Consider the following 18,842-nt stretch of genomic DNA (forward strand, 5'->3'; position numbering starts at 1 on the left):
AAAACGTTTTAATACCAATTAATTTTTTATTCAAAACATGTTTAATAAATTAAACGGTATTAGGGCCCTGATTTTAATAAAATACCCCTAAAAATTTTAAAACTTAAAACCAGTCCCTACAATCTAAATTTAGACTAAATTTAGACCCAAAACGGACCCGAGATAGCAACGGGGTTGCTGTCCGCGGACAGCAGCCCCGTAACTACTGTCTGGCGAACAGCAGCAGTGCTACTGTCCGCCCAACAGCAGCCGCGGGGCTGCTGTTCGCGGACAGCAGTCCCGCGACTGCTATTAAGAGTCCGTTATATTTTTTTCTCTTAAACTGTTTATATATATATATATAGATTTTCTGCACTTTTTTTATTTATTTATTGTTTTAATAAAATATTAGCACAAACAGATAAAAAACGAAACAGAAAAATATAAACAGGACTTCCTAAACTAATTACTAAATATAGGAGTTAATAGGAATTTTAAAACCGATTTGGAAAAATGGTAAAAACCAAATCTTATTTAATATTTCAATCAATCAAAACGGACTAAACCATGACTCTGATACCACTGTTAGGGATTATTGCCAGTTAATTAACTGTAGCGCAGTGGAATTGCGGTTTAAAATTTATTTCTAATCCCTTTTAGGTTGATCTTTGTCCGTTAACCATTGATTGAATAAAACCTTTTGGATCCGTTTAAGGGTAAAAACTTACCCGGATTGTCTCTTCTAGAGACGGCTGAAGAATCCACAAAGTAGTAAGATCTCCGTAGTCAGGTGCACGAACAGCTATTGAGCTAGAACCGGTGCTAGCCGAAGAATGAAGAAGAACTGGAGAGATTTTATAAATAGCCAATAAAAATCCCACTATTCCATTTGTTGGCCGAATACATATGTTGTGTGTATTTTGGTGGCCGAATATCAATGTAGTTCTAATTAAGTTTAGGGAGTTTAATTTATATATATAGTGTATTCTTAAACCTAGGTTTAGGGTTAATTGGTTAATTACAAAACTAATCCAATCCTAACCTAATCACTTAAATAAATACCAATAGTATTTATTCTATGCAATTAGTTATAATTAGATTAAATTTAATTACCCCAATTAAATAAATGACACTAATTAATAAATTGACGTATTAATTTAATTAATTGTTCACCGAATGTAATTAATTACATTCCGCAAACTAATTAATCAATTAAATACTCAACTCCTAAATCCATTAATTAATTACCTTGATACAAAGTATCAATTAATCAACCACTAATTAATTACCTTGACATTTTATTGTCAATCAATTAATTAATTCTATCTCTCCAATGTACCGTTCTATAAGTTCTAACTCAGATGTTCGATGTGCACGATCCTATGGGACTGTCCTTAGCTAGCAGTGGGCTTATGGCTCACAGACAGTAAGTGGGTTCTAGCAAACCATTACTGCCCCTAACTAAGACAGAGTTTCAACAGTCTAAAGATGCAGAGACCCTGTAGTTATCTCTTAACGTCTTTTACCATTCGATATCGATATTATAAACTAGAGGCATGGCGACTGTCATCCTCTCTGATGTTTATGATATTTCTTGATCTTAAGTAGATTAATGAATCAGATAAGTAAACTACTTATCAGGGTGTGGCCACACACTTATCAATCTCACTTATCAAGTGGCCTGTGATATCATCTCACTGTTATGTGAGTGGTAATTCCATCACTTCACTATCAATACTAATGTGTTCACCTGTTCACCCAATCATACCCGTATTTGGCATCCTGTTACAGACCTGTTAGGCGTATGTCAAAGTGAACCGGATCCCACATCGATATTATAATGAAATCTGGTCTGAAGACGGTTAGAGACCTACTTAAGAAAACTAATGACACAACCACCATGTAGTTTTCTCGAGCGGATCGATCCAGTAACATGTATACAACATGTACCCATATTCACAACTTACTTATCAAGTGCTATGGCTAGTATCAATTACTACCATACAGTCATCGAATATACAAGTCTGTGGTCCTAATCATTCCCATGATAGAATAGACTTGGGATATGGTTTTACGATTATCAATCAATGGATTCTCTATTCATATTATAGCACAAGATATAAATGAATTAGATTAATGCCTTTATTAATGTGACACAAATACATTTTATAAGAACCAATGCCTATGAACTAGGGCACACCAACATAAAGATAAAACGGAAAATCTATAATAGGTTTTCTTATTTTCTGAAAATCGTTTTAAAACCGTTTTAGAACTGATATATATATATATATATAATTATATTTAAAAAAAATTGACAGTAGCTCGGGTCGCGCCTCACGGCGCAACCCGGCTGCTGTCGCGCGGCTGCTGCCTCGCGGCAGCAACCGCACGCGGCGTCTGGCCACCGCTGCCGCAAGGCAGCGGCGGGCCAGATGTTTTAGGGCTGCTGCCAAACGGCAGCAGCCCACCCTCGGGTCCGGCCCGAGACCCACTTATTTTAAAACTGTTTTAAAATTAGTTTTAAATATATTTATATATATATGTTTCAGAAATTAATAGTTTTCTGTTTTGATTATCGAATGAAAATTTATTTAAAAGTTTGTTTTACCTATTTGTAAATCAAAAGTATTAAATGAATTGAAATCAAAATAATTGGGACGTGCATAAATTAAAGTTTCATATAGTTATATTAATCTAAAAGATTAATATAGAAGATACGAAACTATTAGAAGTAAAATTGGATGAAAGTTAATTTGATGTGTTAATGTGATTAACCTAAATATTACATAAAGTAATTATGTAATAAACCAATTAAATTTATTTAATTGAGTCAATGCATGTTTGGAGTTATGGACATATTTGGACCCTCTTTTAGTCTTTTGGTATTTTTGAAATAGGGCCTGCGAGTCCTGCCTCTCTACTATCTATTGTAATTTCTCCTCTCATCTAATTCCCTTCAAGTTAATTGAAGTTTTCTTTAGTAGAATAGAAATTAATATGTAATTTCAAGGCGCCATGGAGAAGACGGAGGACCTAAAGAGAAATATGTAATAGTTAGTATTTCCTTAGGTTTGGCCTTTTATTCCGTCTCTGGCTCGACGGAATAATTTAGATGATATGTCCATAACGCCAATGTATGTGTCTGATGTATGCTAAAGCAAATCAAGACTAAGTTAGATTATGAGACTTAAAAAATAAAATCCCTCATTAAAAGTTAAGTAAATAAGCAAGTTATTAAAATCGGTTGCCCCTCCCTAATATTATAATTCAGCCGGCAGTACTGGGGCCTTTGGGTTGTTGAGTAAACTCAAGCTCGGGGTCTTATGGTAACACCTGAATTATTGAAAATAATCTTTTCATGAATATGGGGTAATACTTAAATTAGATTATGATAATTGGATGAGTAAACTCATGTTTTCATAAACTAATGGGCAATATGGTTGGGATTAATATGAATAGCATATTAGTTACTAATGTGGTTAGTAACCCAATAACCTAGGAATCACATTAAAGATGTGATTGATTACATGAATCTACCTAACGAATGAGAGTAGCTTGTTGAGTAAACTCAAGGCGAAATCTCAGGAGTTAGGATCCTAGCTCACTAAAGGATTTGTGAAATTCTTCGAATTAATATGGAGGGCTATTAATTTGGCAAAATAGTGGGAGCAATCTAAAATAAACTAAAAGGCCTATAATTTTAGATTGATATACTTTAAAGCAAATGAATAACATATGTTTACTCTTTCTCACTCTCAGGTTTAAATTAAACACTCTTAAAATCATGACTAAAACCAATCTACAAAACATTCTTACCGATAACAAGTTGAACGGTTCAAACTTCAACGACTGGTTTCGTAACCTCAAAATTGTTTTGAAGTTCGAGAAGAAAGGGTATGTACTTGATACACCGATACCCCCTTACCCGACGGATGGTGCTCCCTACGCCGGGTAAGGGGGTATCGGTGTATCAAGTACATACCATTTCTTCTCGAACTTCAAAACGATTTTGAGGTTGCGATACCAGTCGGTGAAGTTTGAACCGTTCAACTTGTTATCGGTAAGTATATTTTGCAGATTGGTGTTAGTCATGATTTTAAGAGTGTTTTAATATAACATGAGAGTGAGAAAGAGTAAACGTACGTTATTCATTTTCTTTAAAATATATCAATCTAAAATTATAGGCCTTTTGTTTATTTTAGATTGCTCCCACTATTTTGCCAAATTAATAGCCCTCCATATTAATTCGAAGAATTTTGCAAATCCTTTAGTGAGCTAGGATCCTAACTCCTTAGATTTCACCTTGAGTTTGCTCAACAAGCTAGTCTCATTTGTTAGGTAGATTCATGTAATCAATCACATCTTTGATGTGATTCCTAGGTTATTGGGTTACTAACCACATTAGTAACTAATATGCTATTCATATTAATCCCAACCATATTGCTCATTAGTTTATGACAACATGAGTTTTCTCAACCAATTATCATAATCTAATTTAAGTATTACCCCATATTCATGAAAGAATGATTTACGATAATTCAGGTGTTACCATAAGACCCCGAGCTTGAGTTTGCTCAACAACCCAAAGGCCCCCAGTACTGCCGGCTGAATTATAATATTAGGGAGGGGCAACCGATTTTAATAACTTGCTTATTTACTTAACTTTTAATTAGTGATGGATTTTTATTTTAAGTCTCATAATCTAACTTAGTCTTGATTTGCTTTAGCATACATCAGACACATACATTGGCGTTATGGACATTGATGGGGCGTGCGGTAGAGCTCTAAATATGACGAAATGTGTATTATGATGAGTGCGTTACGACTATGGATGTGATCTTTCTAAATTCTCTATCTCTACTAGACGCCACTACTTAGGGGCAAGTGTACCCCGTCGTATCAAGTAATAATCCGGTTAAGACCGGGTATCGAATCCACGGGATTTATAACTACAAGTAATAGACGACTCGGTTTTATACGTTATCTAGGCGGTGAATACTTTGACTTGATTCGGGGAACAACTACAAACTACTCCTAAATACGGTTGAGACAGATTTATATAACAAAAACTCTACGAAATGATGCGGATGGCGATAAGTTATAAATATGACAAACAATGACTCCCAATTTATATATACGGTTAACGGTTTACTCTTGCAATGATGACTACGTGTAGTGTGACCGACCCGTGAAGTACTTAGACTACGTGGTTCCTAGTCAAGGCGTGTCTAATGCTCGGGATCAGAAATTAGGGCCCATAAGTTCAGTGGCTTGTCAATTCCTACGGTTTCTAGAGCGTCACTTCCGATAAGGCAACACCTATATGAATCCCTAAAGATAGCCCGAATGGCGTCGGAAATCGTGTTCTCCTACACAATAATCAATTACGAGTATCAAAACAAGCAATAAACATCAACACGTATATAGAAACGAAAATTGCAAAGCATATATTATAAATATGGAAAGCGTAAATACGAAATACAACCAAGCCTAGTACATAGGAAGAGTGCAAGCTAGTTAGCAAGTAAAAAGGGAAGAATTCACCCTCGGAACTAGCTAACCGGACTCAAGGCCGTCTCTTAGGACTTGGAGGTGGAGCTTTCGAGCTTGGTGAGTGGAGATGGAGCGGAATTTTGATGGAACGCCGGAATCAACGAACAAGCTCTCAAGGTGGAAGAGTTTTGCTCTACAAATACAATCTCAAACAAAAAATAACAAGAGCTTTAAAGTAAAATTGTATCTCTAAGGTGTCTCAAGGTTTATGGTTCAACCCCTATTTATACACATCAAGCTAGGGTAGATTTGTAATTTCACAAAATATAAGCATGGAGGAACATGATTTTCTACAGATTTCCCATGATACGCCTCGCGTATGGTGGAGTACGCCCCGCGTATTTGCCCATTCCGTCAGAAATCTTTTACATGCGGACCAAATCCAGATCTTGTTATCTCAACCACGCACCGCATAGACTGGGATGCGCCTCGCGTGTTTGAGTTTCTGAGATTTTATTGCTTGAATTGGGTCATTTACGCACCGCATAGCTGAGGCACGCCCCGCGTAAATGAGTCTCTGAGCTTTTTGGATTGAAGAACTTCCTTACACGCCCCGCGTGTAAGGTGGTACGTCCCGCGTAGGGTAGTTGACTCAGGGAGACCATGCAGTCTGACTTTCAGGATTAGGCTCATCATTTCTGACACATGTTCCACGCCTTGCGTGGTTGTTGGTACGCCCCGCGTATTGGTGACTAGATTCCACGTGGTGTCTGTGGATTGAGCAATTATTTCTGACCAAGTGTTCCACGCCCCGCGTGAAGGGAAATACGCCCCGCGTATGTTGATGGAATTTTACTCCTTGCTCGTACCTGAAATACAATTCTCGGGAGCCGAGTTAGCTTGACGTTTTTTATTTTCTAAATTAATCAAAAATAAGGAAAATTAACTGAAAGTACAGAATTTATTTTAATTTCGTTATTTTATTAAAACACTCTATTTTTGCAATTAAACTTATTTATTTCATCTAAAATTAAACCGTAAATCACGCTAAAAGATAGGGACGAAACGCCCCTATCAAACCTCCTCGGACTTTAAAGTTTTACTTGTTCTCAAGTAAAATAAATCGAAAGACAAGGGATTGAGATTATTAAGAAACAAACCGTCGGTTGGTTTTACCAAGTGCGTGATTCCGAAGCTAAAGTTTTATGCAAAGTTTTCGACAAGTACCTACGCAAACAAATGAGTGACCAAAACTTGTTTGAAACCTCCATGATCAAATTTAATAGGCAATATTAACGGGGGTCGATTATCTTTTGAGAACCCGATAGTACCTCACCAAGGGATTTCACTCTTACGCTCAAATTTTGGTGGGTCGGTGTTTTTGCACTCTTCTTTGCACTTACTCGAAGTCACTTTGAGTTTGCATTTTCATCCGGGTTTTTCCTCCTATGTTATGGTCTAGGCAATATTAAAGACGAATCCGGAGGGGGTTTGTAATGTGGGTGGTTTTTTAGTGGTTAATTTTTTAAGAACTCGAGTTTAAACACCATTTTGATGATCGCACCGTGCTTTTATTTTGGCCTTAGTAAGTTCATAAAATATAACTTGAAATTGCTCGGGTGGAGCTTGAGAATGCCTTTTTTCTCTTTATTGTGTTTTTCTTTTTCTTTTTTTGTTTTGGGAGCGGCACAAAAACGATTTCGAAAGCTTATGATGCTTACTTATCAAGGCCTTGGCTTATTTCGGGTGCGATTTAATTTTGTTGGTATTTAAACAAGAGGAAAAAGGGTTAATTGTTAAAAAGGATATTAACAAGAAAAGTAGGTTAGTAGGCTCGAGGGGGTTTCCTAGAGGTTGATGAAAATGAGAAAAGAAAATTTAAGAAAAGAATTAGACTAAGTGGGTTCGTTTTATCATCTATTGCCATTTTAACCAAAATAAGTGTACTTAACCCGGTATTAGGTGCAAACTCTATGAGTCGAGTGAAGTCAAAGCTCTCAAAAAGTTGTGAAAGAAATAGAGTTCTCGTACGAACTCTTTTAGGCTCAAGATTACCTCACAAAATTTCGGGTTAATTATGTACATTTAAGTTCTCGTCAAATTTTCAACTATCCCGTTTTTATTGCCTTTTTGAATTTCATTATGGAGATGACATGTGGGTTAGGACTCAATGCTTTTGTTTAGTACGAACCTAGGTTTTGCATAAATTCTAGAGTTTCAGAATTAAGACTAAAATTTCTTACTAAAACCGATCCTTTGTATTAATGTCTTTACATCTAAGGACAAATAACGGAACTTTTAATTAATTTCCGAGGGGGTAGTGTGTCGGAAAAATTAAAGAATCAATAAATTAGTTTAATTATTTTGTTGTTTATTTGATTTTTATTTTTGTTTTTGTTAGTGCAAAACAAACGGTGAGTGCGGGGTTGCACGACCCTCCGCGTTATTAAAATGACGTCTATTCCAAGGACGTCGCAAAAGAGAAGAAAAATAAAAACAAAAATAAAGATGAAATTTAAATTAAAAATAGGACCCTTGAAGGTCAGGTCCTACGCGAGGCGTGCCCAGGGAGGCGCCCCGTGTAAGAGGTGCATTTTTAGCCATTTTGGACCAGAGACTCAAATACGCGGGGCGCAGTAAGAGGGACGTCCCGCGTGTTTGAGTTTCTGAGATTTTTATGCAAGAAAAATGACTAACACGCGAGGCGTAAAAGGGAGTACGCCCTGCGTGAAGGTCATTAATGGTGCATAAACAATGAAAAATGATCACGAAAAGAGAAAAGTAAATAAAACGAGACATAAAGGAAAATCGGAAATATATTAAAAGAACAAAAGAAAGTACAATAAAAACACAAAAAGAAAACAAAAACAACAAAAGAAAGACGAACTAAACTAAACACAAAACAAAGGAAAACATAAAAACAAAAAATGGAAACTACGGTTGAGGCAGAGGAGGATTTCCGTGGATGTTGAAGTATGAGGCGAAGGAGTTGGTGAGGGCGTCGAAGTGAGCATCGAGATGGGCCCGATCCTCACGCCTTTGAACCTCGGAGGCGTCAAGGCGAGCATCGATGGCATCGAAGCGGGAGTCGAAGTGAGCCCGATCACGACGTTGGTTGTCCTCCAAAATATCCAACCGAGCATAGAGGGAGTTGAAGTCGTGGAGGGGTGGTGGACTGAAATTGAGGCCCATGTCCGAGTCCGAGCCCTCCTCCTCGTTTGAGTGGGCCGCCCCCGAAGTTTCACCCGGGCCGGAGGTAGGGCGCTTGAGAGATTTGAAAGCATTTTTCTCCAAGGGCCGAGGCTCAAGACTTGGAAGGCGATCAAAGGCAGCTTCGCCAAGAGCGGAGGTGGCGAAGATGGTGATGAGATGGCCCAACCCGATTCTCCCACGTTTTCGGGTGGGCATGTGGTGGAGTTGGACGGCCACGAGGTAGGAAAGCTCGTGCTTATTGACCTTTGTGGACTCGGACTTCCCCGAGAAGTAGAAGGAGATGAAGCGGTGGAGAAGTTGGAGGATTGGATCACGGATGCATGCCGGGCGGAGGTTGGAGATATCGTAATCATCGGACCCGGTGATGGAGGTCCAAAAATCACGAGGGGAGACACCCTCGGGCCAATGTGCAATGCCCGCCTCCTCTTGTTTGGTGAAATGATTGCGGAGCCATTGGGTGTCAATGGTGAAAGGTTGGTTGTGAAGGCGAAAGTTGAAGAGGGCGGCTCCCGGAACATTGTTGGATTCTAGGGAGGTGTAGAATTCCACGACCAATGAAGAGTAGACGTGGTGGCGTGCCCGATAGTGATCGGGCAAATTTGAGCACGGAGGCGGTCCTCGAAGGCACCTCCAACATTGTAGCGATCGAGAACGCTACGTTCAATGTATAGGAGCTCCATCATGTGGGCGGCGGAGAGTGTTTGGTAGGATTGGGCTTCCTCTTCGGTGAGAAAATGGAAGGGAGCCCGGTATTGGCGGGTGAGTGGTGGTGTTTCTTCCCATTCGGGTGGTGGTGGTGGTTGTTGATTTTGGGTGCGGAAGGTACGGGCCCGAGTGGACCGCGGGGGGCGCATGTCGGCAACCTGTTTTCGCCTAGCCATGGTGTGAGTGAGGGATTGAGAGAGTGTGTAGGAAGGTTGTGGGAAGTGAGAATGATTTGCGAGGAAGAAGAAGGGAAAAAAGGGGAGTTATTTATAGGGGAGGAGTGGGGAATCCAAGGAAAACTCGGATTCCCAGAGGGGTACGCGGGGCGTGAAGAGGCCACGCCACGCGTATCCCACCTCCTGCCCGTTATTTGACACGCAAATAGCACGGTACGCGAGGCGTGCGGGAGAGCACGCCTCGCGTAATGCACCTCCTGACCCTAATTTGAAGGGAGATGGGCGAGGACGCGGGGCGTAAATGGAGGTACGCACCGCGCGGAATGAATAGGTTTTCGGTTTTTTAAGGAGTTTTTTTGAATTTTTATGGGTTTTAATTACTTATTTAATGTTTTTATGATTTGTTAATTCTTTTTAATGTTTTTATATTTTTTTTAAATTATAATTAAGAGGGTAGTTAAGACAAAATTTATTATGGAGGGAGGTTGAAGAGATTTGAATTTGAAAAGGTGGGATGTGATTGGAGAGAAGAAGAGGTGGAGTGGTGAAGTGGGAAAGATTTATGGGGAAGAGGAGAGAGTGATGGGAAGAATGGAGGAGGAAAAAGCTGCCATGGGGAGTTGTAATTCACAACTCCCCGAGGATACGCGGGGCGTGCCCTATAAGGCGCCCCGCGTGTCCCAACACGTGGCGTTTATTTCGGGGCAACTAATTGTCGGATGTTACGCGGGGCGTGGAAGGGTAAACGCCTCGCGTAACATGCCTTCTACTGCGAGCAAAGGGGTCAGAGACGCAGATGCGCGGGACGTATAATGTGTACGCCTCGCGTGGCTTATTTTCTTTGGATTAAAAGTGGGATTTGTTTTTCTTTTATGAAAAATAAAAATAAAGGTAAAAATAAAAATAGAAAACAAATAACATAAAAGAGAGAAAACTAAAAATAACATAAAAGAGATAACAAATAAGAATAAATAAAAATAAGTTGAAAAACGGTTATGATACATATAAACACGGGGTTTGAGAAATTCAAACCGAGGCTACGTTTAGAGTCGAAGTAGCTCGACTTCCTCATGCAGCGGCTTACTGCAAGTTGTCCGAGTTGGAGCTCGACGGGTCCGAACTTCTACTATTTAGGAGCGTTATCGCCTGTCTGGACTCCCTATTTTTGCCCCGCGGGTTTTGTTCGGTGTTTGCTGGGAGGGTTCCTAGTGGCCTCTCCTGTTGCTGACGATTCAAGTGGGCTACTTGGCGGCTAAGGTCCCTGCAAAACACCTCACTATCGAAAAGACAGGTTAATATATCCTTCAACAAAGACGTGACCGACTGGCCATGTACATTGTCGGGAAGCGGAGCGTTCCGATTACCGGGCATGGCTTGTGACTGCCCTAGCCCGTTTTCCAGATATTCTCGATCAAAGTCGGATGGGGGCTTTATTTCCATATGACAAGTTCGGGTGTTGGTATCGAGGCCTCCATCCGCCGTTATTATTATTGTGGTGGTGATAGGAGTTCGGGTTAGGATTGTACCTTTGATTGCCTCCTATGTAACTTACATTTTCGGTATCGCCGGTGAAGGGACTACCGGCTTGGCAATTAAGTCCATCATGGTCTCCACCACAGTGATTGCACATCAAGACCTGTGCAACCTTGTTAAGGCTCAACTGGGCTATCAGAGCGTCAAGTTTTTTATTCATTTCCACTATGGAACTTTTCAGAGCCTCTTTCTCCACGGCGAACGTTTGATGTCGCGAAGGTCCGGCAAGCCGATCTTCTTGCCACTGTACGCTTTTCCTTGCGAGCTCGTGAATGAGCTCGTATGCTTCACTGGCCGACTTCCTAAACAGGTCCCCACCTGCTGCGGAATCCATGGTGGCACGATTAGTAGGTGTTAATCCGTGATAAAAAAAAGTGCTTACCAAATCGTGCTTGGGGATATCGTGGTGCGGGCAGCTTCGAAGCAGCTTGCGGAATCTTGCCCAAGTCGCATGAAGGGCTTCGTGTTTGAGCTGCCAGAAGGTTAGTGATGTCGTTCCTCAACTTGACTGTTTTAGAGGGCGGGAAGTAGTAAGAAAGGAACTCCTTCTCAAGTTCCACCCATGATGTAATCGAACCCGCCTCCAACGAGTGCAACCACTCCAACGCTTGTCCTGTCAAAGAGAAAGGAAATAACTTTAGTCGGACGGCCTCAACCGGTACACCGTTTTGCCGAGACATTTCGGCACACATAAGAAATTTATCTAAATGCTCGTTAGGGTTTTCATGAGGTTCTCCTCCGAACTGGCCAAGTTGTTGGATGAGTTGGATCATGCTAGTCTTGATTTCATATGTGTTGGCCGGAATGGTGGGGGCAACGATTCCGTTGCGGTTTTGAGGATGATGCAGAGCAAGAATCTCCATCATCGAGCGCATGTCTCCACCATTGCGGTTGTTGTTCATGGGCTGCACCGGCGGCCTTTGGTTGACCTCAGGCTGGTTAGCTTCATTGTTGAGGTTTGCCATTTTCTCTCTCCGAATCCTACAAAGAGTACGTTCAATTTCAAGATCAATAGGAACGAGAGAATCACTCCGAGATCGGGTGTGCATAAAATAAATAAATGAAATAAATTATAAACAAGAAAGAATATTGTTAGTGAAAAGTATATATAAACAATTTATACAAATAATGCTTAGACTAACAATAAAACGTTTTTGTCTAATATTGTAAGAAATTATAAATCCCCGGCAACGGTGCCAAAAACTTGATGGGGCGTGCGGTAGAGCTCTAAATATGACGAAATGTGTATTATGATGAGTGCGTTACGACTATGGATGTGATCTTTCTAAATGCTCTATCTCTACTAGATGCCACTACTTAGGGGCAAGTGTACCCCGTCGTATCAAGTAATAATCCGGTTAAGACCGGGTATCGAATCCACGGGATTTATAACTACAAGTATTAGACGACTCGGTTTTATACGTTATCTAGGCGGTGAATACTTTGAGTTGATTCGGGGAACAACTACAAACTACTCCTAAATACGGTTGAGACAGATTTATATAACAAAAACTCTACGAAATGATGCGGATGGCGATAAGTTATAAATATGACAAACAATGACTCCCAATTTATATATACGGTTAACGGTTTACTCTTGCAATGATGACTACGTGTAGTATGACCGACCCGTGAAGTACTTAGACTACGTGGTTCCTAGTCAAGGCGTGTCTAATGCTCGGGATCAGAAATTAGGGCCCGTAAGTTCCGTGGCTTGTCAATTCCTACGGTTTCCGGAGCATCACTTCCGATAAGGCAACACCTATATGAATCCCTAAAGATAGCCCGAATGGCATCGGAAATCGTGTTCTCCTACACAATAATCAATTACGAGTATCAAAACAAGCAATAAACATCAACACGTATATAGAAACGGAAATTGCAAATCATATATTATAAATATGGAAAGCGTAAATATGGAATACAACCAAGCCTAGTACATAGGAAGAGTGCAAGCTAGTTAGCAAGTAAAAAGGGAAGAATTCACCCTCAGAACTAGCTAACCGGACTCAAGGCCGTCTCTTAGGACTTGGAGGTGGAGCTTTCGAGCTTGGTGAGTGGAGATGGAGCGGAATTTTGATGGAACGCCGGAATCAACGAACAAGCTCTCAAGGTGGAAGAGTTTTGCTCTACAAATACAATCTCAAACAAAAAATAACAAGAGCTTTAAAGTAAAATTGTATCTCTAAGGTGTCTCAAGGTTTATGGTTCAGCCCCTATTTATACACATCAAGCTAGGGTAGATTTGTAATTTCACAAAATACAAGCATGGAGGAACATGATTTTCTGTAGATTTCCCATGATACGCCTCGCGTATGGTGGAGTACGCCCCGCGTATTTGCCCATTCCGTCAGAAATCTTCTGCATGTGGACCAAATCCAGATCTTGTTGTCCATTCTTGATGCTGTTGAGAACAACCTGATGACAAGAAATCAACTCAGGAGATATCTTAGCAATGTTGCGTTCGTCTCAGTACATGAACCGAAGAATTTCACCGATGCTGAGCACGACGAACTCTGGATCAATGTGCAAGAGGAGCTTGATCAATTCAAAAGAAATGAGGTATGGGATTTAGTACCAAAACCTAGGAATCAAAAGACCATAGGAACTAAATGGGTCTTTAGAAATAAACTAGATGAGCAAGGCAATGTAGTCAGGAACAAAGCCCAACTTGTAGCTCAAGGCTATAGTCAGCAAGAAGGCATTGACTATGGTGAGACCTTTGCTCCCGTTGCTAGGTTAGAGGCTATACGAATATTATATGCATATGCTAGTTTCATGAATTTCAAACTATATCAAATGGATGTTAAGAGTGCATTTCTTAATGGATTTATAAACGAAGAGGTATATGTAAGTCAGCCTCCAGGGTTTGAAGATCCAAAATTTCCAAACCACGTTTATAAACTCAAGAAGGCCCTGTACGGCCTGAAACAAGCACCACGTGCTTGGTACGAGAGGTTGACCAATTTCCTGCTGACCAGGAACTATGTCAGAGGCAAAGCTGACACAACCTTATTCATTAAGAAAAAGGGTAAAGATACCCTGCTGGCACAAATTTACGTAGATGATATTATCTTTGGTGCTACTAATGAAACTATGTGCAAGGAATTTAGTAAGCAGATGCAAACTGAGTTCGAAATGTCTATGATGGGCGAGCTCAACTTCTTCCTTGGACTTCAAATTAAGCAAGGGAAGAACATCATCTTCATTAGTCAGTCTAAGTATGTGATAGGGGTATTTTACCCCTATTTTTAGCGTGATTTACGGTTCAATTTTAGAAGAAATAAATAAGTTTAATTACAAAAATAGAGTGTTTTAATAAAATAACGAAATAAAAATAAATTCCGTACTTTCGGTTAATTTTCCGTATTTTTTTATTAATATTAGTAAATAAAATGTCAAGCTAACTCGGCTCCCGAGAATTGTATTTCAGGTACGAGCAAGAAGTGAAAATCCACCCATACACGCGAGGCGCATCAATCCTCACGCGAGGCGTGAAACATTGGATCAGAAATAATTGACTTATCCACAGGCACCACGTGGGATCCAGTCATCAATACGCGAGGCGTGTACCACCATACGCGGGGCGTGGAACATGTGTCAGAAATGATTAACCTAATCCTGAAAGTCAGACTGCACGGTCTCCCTGAGTCAACTATGAAGGAAATTAGGGCTAAGGTATAGCAGCGGAAATATAAAAATTTTAGCCTATTTCCTTTTAACCATAGGATCCGTTAATCGTTATTTCATATAAAGAGGGATAAGAAGGAATACCTTTCGATGAACAATCTACCGTTGTTAAAGAAGCGCCCACAATTCTTCTCCGAGGTTCCAACCACAAAGTAGAATACGGTGAGGTTAAGATAAAATCAACCCTTATGAGATGCAACCAAAATAGATTGCCTCTAATTAACCAACACAAGATCAAGGAGAAAGAGGGATGAATAAGATTAATCAATCGATGGAATGTCGTATGAATTCTTGTCCACGAACTTGGGGAATATAATTCTTTTCTCTCTCTCTCTAAGCAATTTCGAAAATCACAATGTTGAGGCTTAGGGCTTGGTCGAAATTCACTATAGGGAGGGGTATATATATTAGCTTGTATCTAAACCCTAGTTAGATAGGAATAGGTTACTTAATAGGAATCCAATTCGGAAAAGGATTCCTAATTATTATCTCACTATATATCTAATATATTTAGGATAATAATAAATAACCTAATTGGATAATAATAGGAGAATATTAATCTAATTAAAACTCCTAATTAAATTATCTCTTAATTAATTTAATTCATAATCCTAATCAAATTAGGATTAATGGAATAAAATCAATCCCTTACTAATACATACAAATTTCGCCCCCCTCCTTGTATTTGGGCCTTACTGGGCTCAATTGGGCTTCCATCTATTAATCACATCCATCTCTCTTTTGGTTCCAAGTCTTATGTGTGATCCATTAGGTCCTTACTACTTCTGGCCGTATGCAACCTATTAAATTAATTTCTTCAAGAATTATATTTAATCCCTTGCATAACGGAATGATGTACAGAGTATGTTATTGGCAAGTCTGTAATCATTCCCCCAGAGTTCGTTAAGAAGACAGGTTGATTCTGTCGTTAACCCTTTCGTATTAGTTACGGTATAATACGATCCTTTATCAACTACATCCTTGAACTGAATCTTATGACTATGGGTAATGTCAAGTCACATATAGCGAGACGTTTGTTTTACTTGTTATTGGCCGAGTCAACTCAAAAAGATAGGTTAAGTGAAATCTGTATTTCTACTCTTAAGCTATCACCTTGCAAGGGTTTAGAGTCAAGTCTTCCACAAGCGATCCTTGGATGTATCTCCCATTAATCGGGAGTGATAAATGCTCAATCCAATGTATAACTACCCTGAAATTACTTCCTGTGACACCCAACCTTTGCAGTTCACACCCCAGAGTCATCTCTGTTAAGGATCGTGGGACCACAGGATCAAAGTCTCACATTCAGTAATTCAGGATGACCAATTAACATTCCTTTGAGTCTGAGGATTAGTTATACATATTAATACCAATGAGATGAACAGTTGACAAGGATGAATCTACCCATCCTGTTATCTCAAATTGGATCCCCAATCCTAATGAACAACGTTTCATCGGATCTATGTAACTGTCCAGATATATGTATATATGAAGCTTGTGAGATTAGCTTTCTGTCGGACAGAAGACATTGTTACATACAAGTCTCAACAGTGATATATCAATCCTAAACATATCACTCGACTTGGGGTGGTTTTAAGTTTATTAGTTTATTATAAAGTTTTGTCTCACTTCATGCTTGTATGAACACTTTATAATCACTTTAAACAAACTTACGGATTTCCTTTTATTAGACTTTATTTAGTGCTTAAAAGGGATTGCCTTTATATAGTTATAAAACATATATCTCATTAAAGAAAATGATATAAAGAACAATTCATTTACAATAAGTTTGTATCCTGCAACAATTGACTATAGGACACAAAACCCCAACATACTCCCACTTGGACTAAAGCCAATTGTTTCTAAAACTTATCCCAGTAGAAGTTAAATGATGATCATGTACTTTCTGGGTTAAAGGCTTTGTCAACGGATCTGCAACGTTGTCCTCTGTAGGTACTCTTTCTATTCTCACATCTCCTCTAGCCACAATCTCTCTTATGATGTGGTATCGCTTTAGGTAGTGCTTGGATGCATTATGAGACCGTGGTTCCTTTGCTTGCGCAATGGCTCCATTGTTATCACAGTACAGAGTAATGGGATTGACAATGTCAGGCACCACACCTAGTTCTGTAATGAACTTTCTAATCCAAACTGCTTCCTTTGCTGCTTCCGCAGCAGCGATGTACTCTGACTCGGTCGTAGAGAAAGCTACGCTTCCCTGCTTGGAACTTTTCCAACTGACCGCGCCCCCATTTAGGATAAACAGGTATCCTGATTGGGATTTAAAATCATTCTCATCTGTGAGATGACTAGCGTCTGAAAATCCTTGTATTTTCAGATCTCCTTCTCCGTACACTAGAAACATATCTTTAGTTCTTCTCAAGTACTTAAGAATGTTTTTGACGGCAATCCAATGCTCGTCTCCCGGATTCCCTTGGTAACGACTCGTTACAGATAACACGAACGCTACGTCAGGTCTAGTGCATAGCATAGCATACATAATCGACCGCCTCCGTTGTTTCAGTCGGTGTTTCTTCCTCTTGAACTTCATCGAGTTCAATCACGCTTCCCTTTTGTGTTTCTTCGAGAAATTCTTTCTCTAAGAAGGTTGCATGTTTGGATACGATCACTTTCTGATCATCTGGATGATAGAAGTAATATCCCATAGTTTCCTTAGGGTATCCAATGAAGAAACATTTATCAGATTTAGAATCTAATTTGTCGGACGCAACGCGTTTGACATATGCTGAACAACCCCATACTCTCATGAAAGAGAACACGGGTTTCCTACCAACGAACAATTCATATGGCGTGGAACTAGCGGATTTAGTTGGTACTCGATTTAGGGTGAAGAGGGCAGTTTCTAAGGCATAGCCCCAAAACGTCTTTGGAAGTAAGGCCATGCTCATCATGGATCGTACCATATCTAATAGGGTACGGTTTCTCCTCTCGGATACACCATTGTGTTGTGGCGTATAGGGAGGTGTCCATTGTGAGCATATCCCACATTCAGTTAGATAATTCAGAAAATCATCAGAAAGATATTCGCCACCTCGATCAGATCGAAGTGTTTTTATTTTCTTTCCTAATTGATTTTCCACTTCATTCTTGAAGCATTTGAACTTGTCAAAAGCTTCTGATTTGTGCCTCATCAAGTAGATATAACCATAGCGAGTATGGTCATCTATGAAGCTAATGAAGTATCTGAATCCTCTTCTTGCTTGGACTGACATAGGACCACATACATCTGAATGAATGAGTCCTAGAGTGTCTGATACACGCTCACCTTTATTGCTAAAGGGTGTCTTTGTCATTTTACCTTTTAAACATGATTCGCATGTTTCCAATGATTCAGAATCGATTGGATCTATAAGCCCATCTGAATGTAGCTTTAGCATGCGTCTCTTGTTTATATGGCCTAAACGACAATGCCACAAGTAAGTTGAATTATCTAGCTTATGTCTTTTGGTATCAATTGCAAAAACAGGAGTTTTATCATCTAACACATAAATCCCATTTTGTGATATTCCTGAAAAATAAAAGATCGAATCTTTATAAAAATTGCAACTATTGTTCTTTATTGAAATATGAAAGCCGTCGTCAACGAGACGGCTAATAGAAATAATGTTACGAGACATCTCAGGAACGTATAAACAATTCCTTAATTCTATTACAAGCCCAGAGGGCAAAAGTAAAACATAATCTCCAATTGCGAGGGCGGCAACTCTTGCTCCATTTCCCACTCGCAAGTTTATGCTTCCTTTCTTTAGTTCCTTAGTCTGTTTTAGCTCCTGCATATTTGTACAAATATGAGATCCACATCCGGTATCAAGTACCCAAGATTCAGACAATGAAACCATATTTATTTCAATATAGAACATACCAGACGTAGAAGCACCACCTTTTCCCTTCTTGAGGGTGGCTAGATACTCCTTGCAGTTTCTCTTCCAATGCCCGTCTTTACCACAGAAGTGGCACTCTCCTTTGGGCTTCTTAACTTCCTTTCCCTTGGACACATCTTTCTTACCTTTCTTGGGATGTTTAGAATTG

This window comes from Euphorbia lathyris, chromosome 2 (assembly GCF_963576675.1).
Source record: "Euphorbia lathyris chromosome 2, ddEupLath1.1, whole genome shotgun sequence".
NCBI lineage: Eukaryota > Viridiplantae > Streptophyta > Magnoliopsida > Malpighiales > Euphorbiaceae > Euphorbia > Euphorbia lathyris.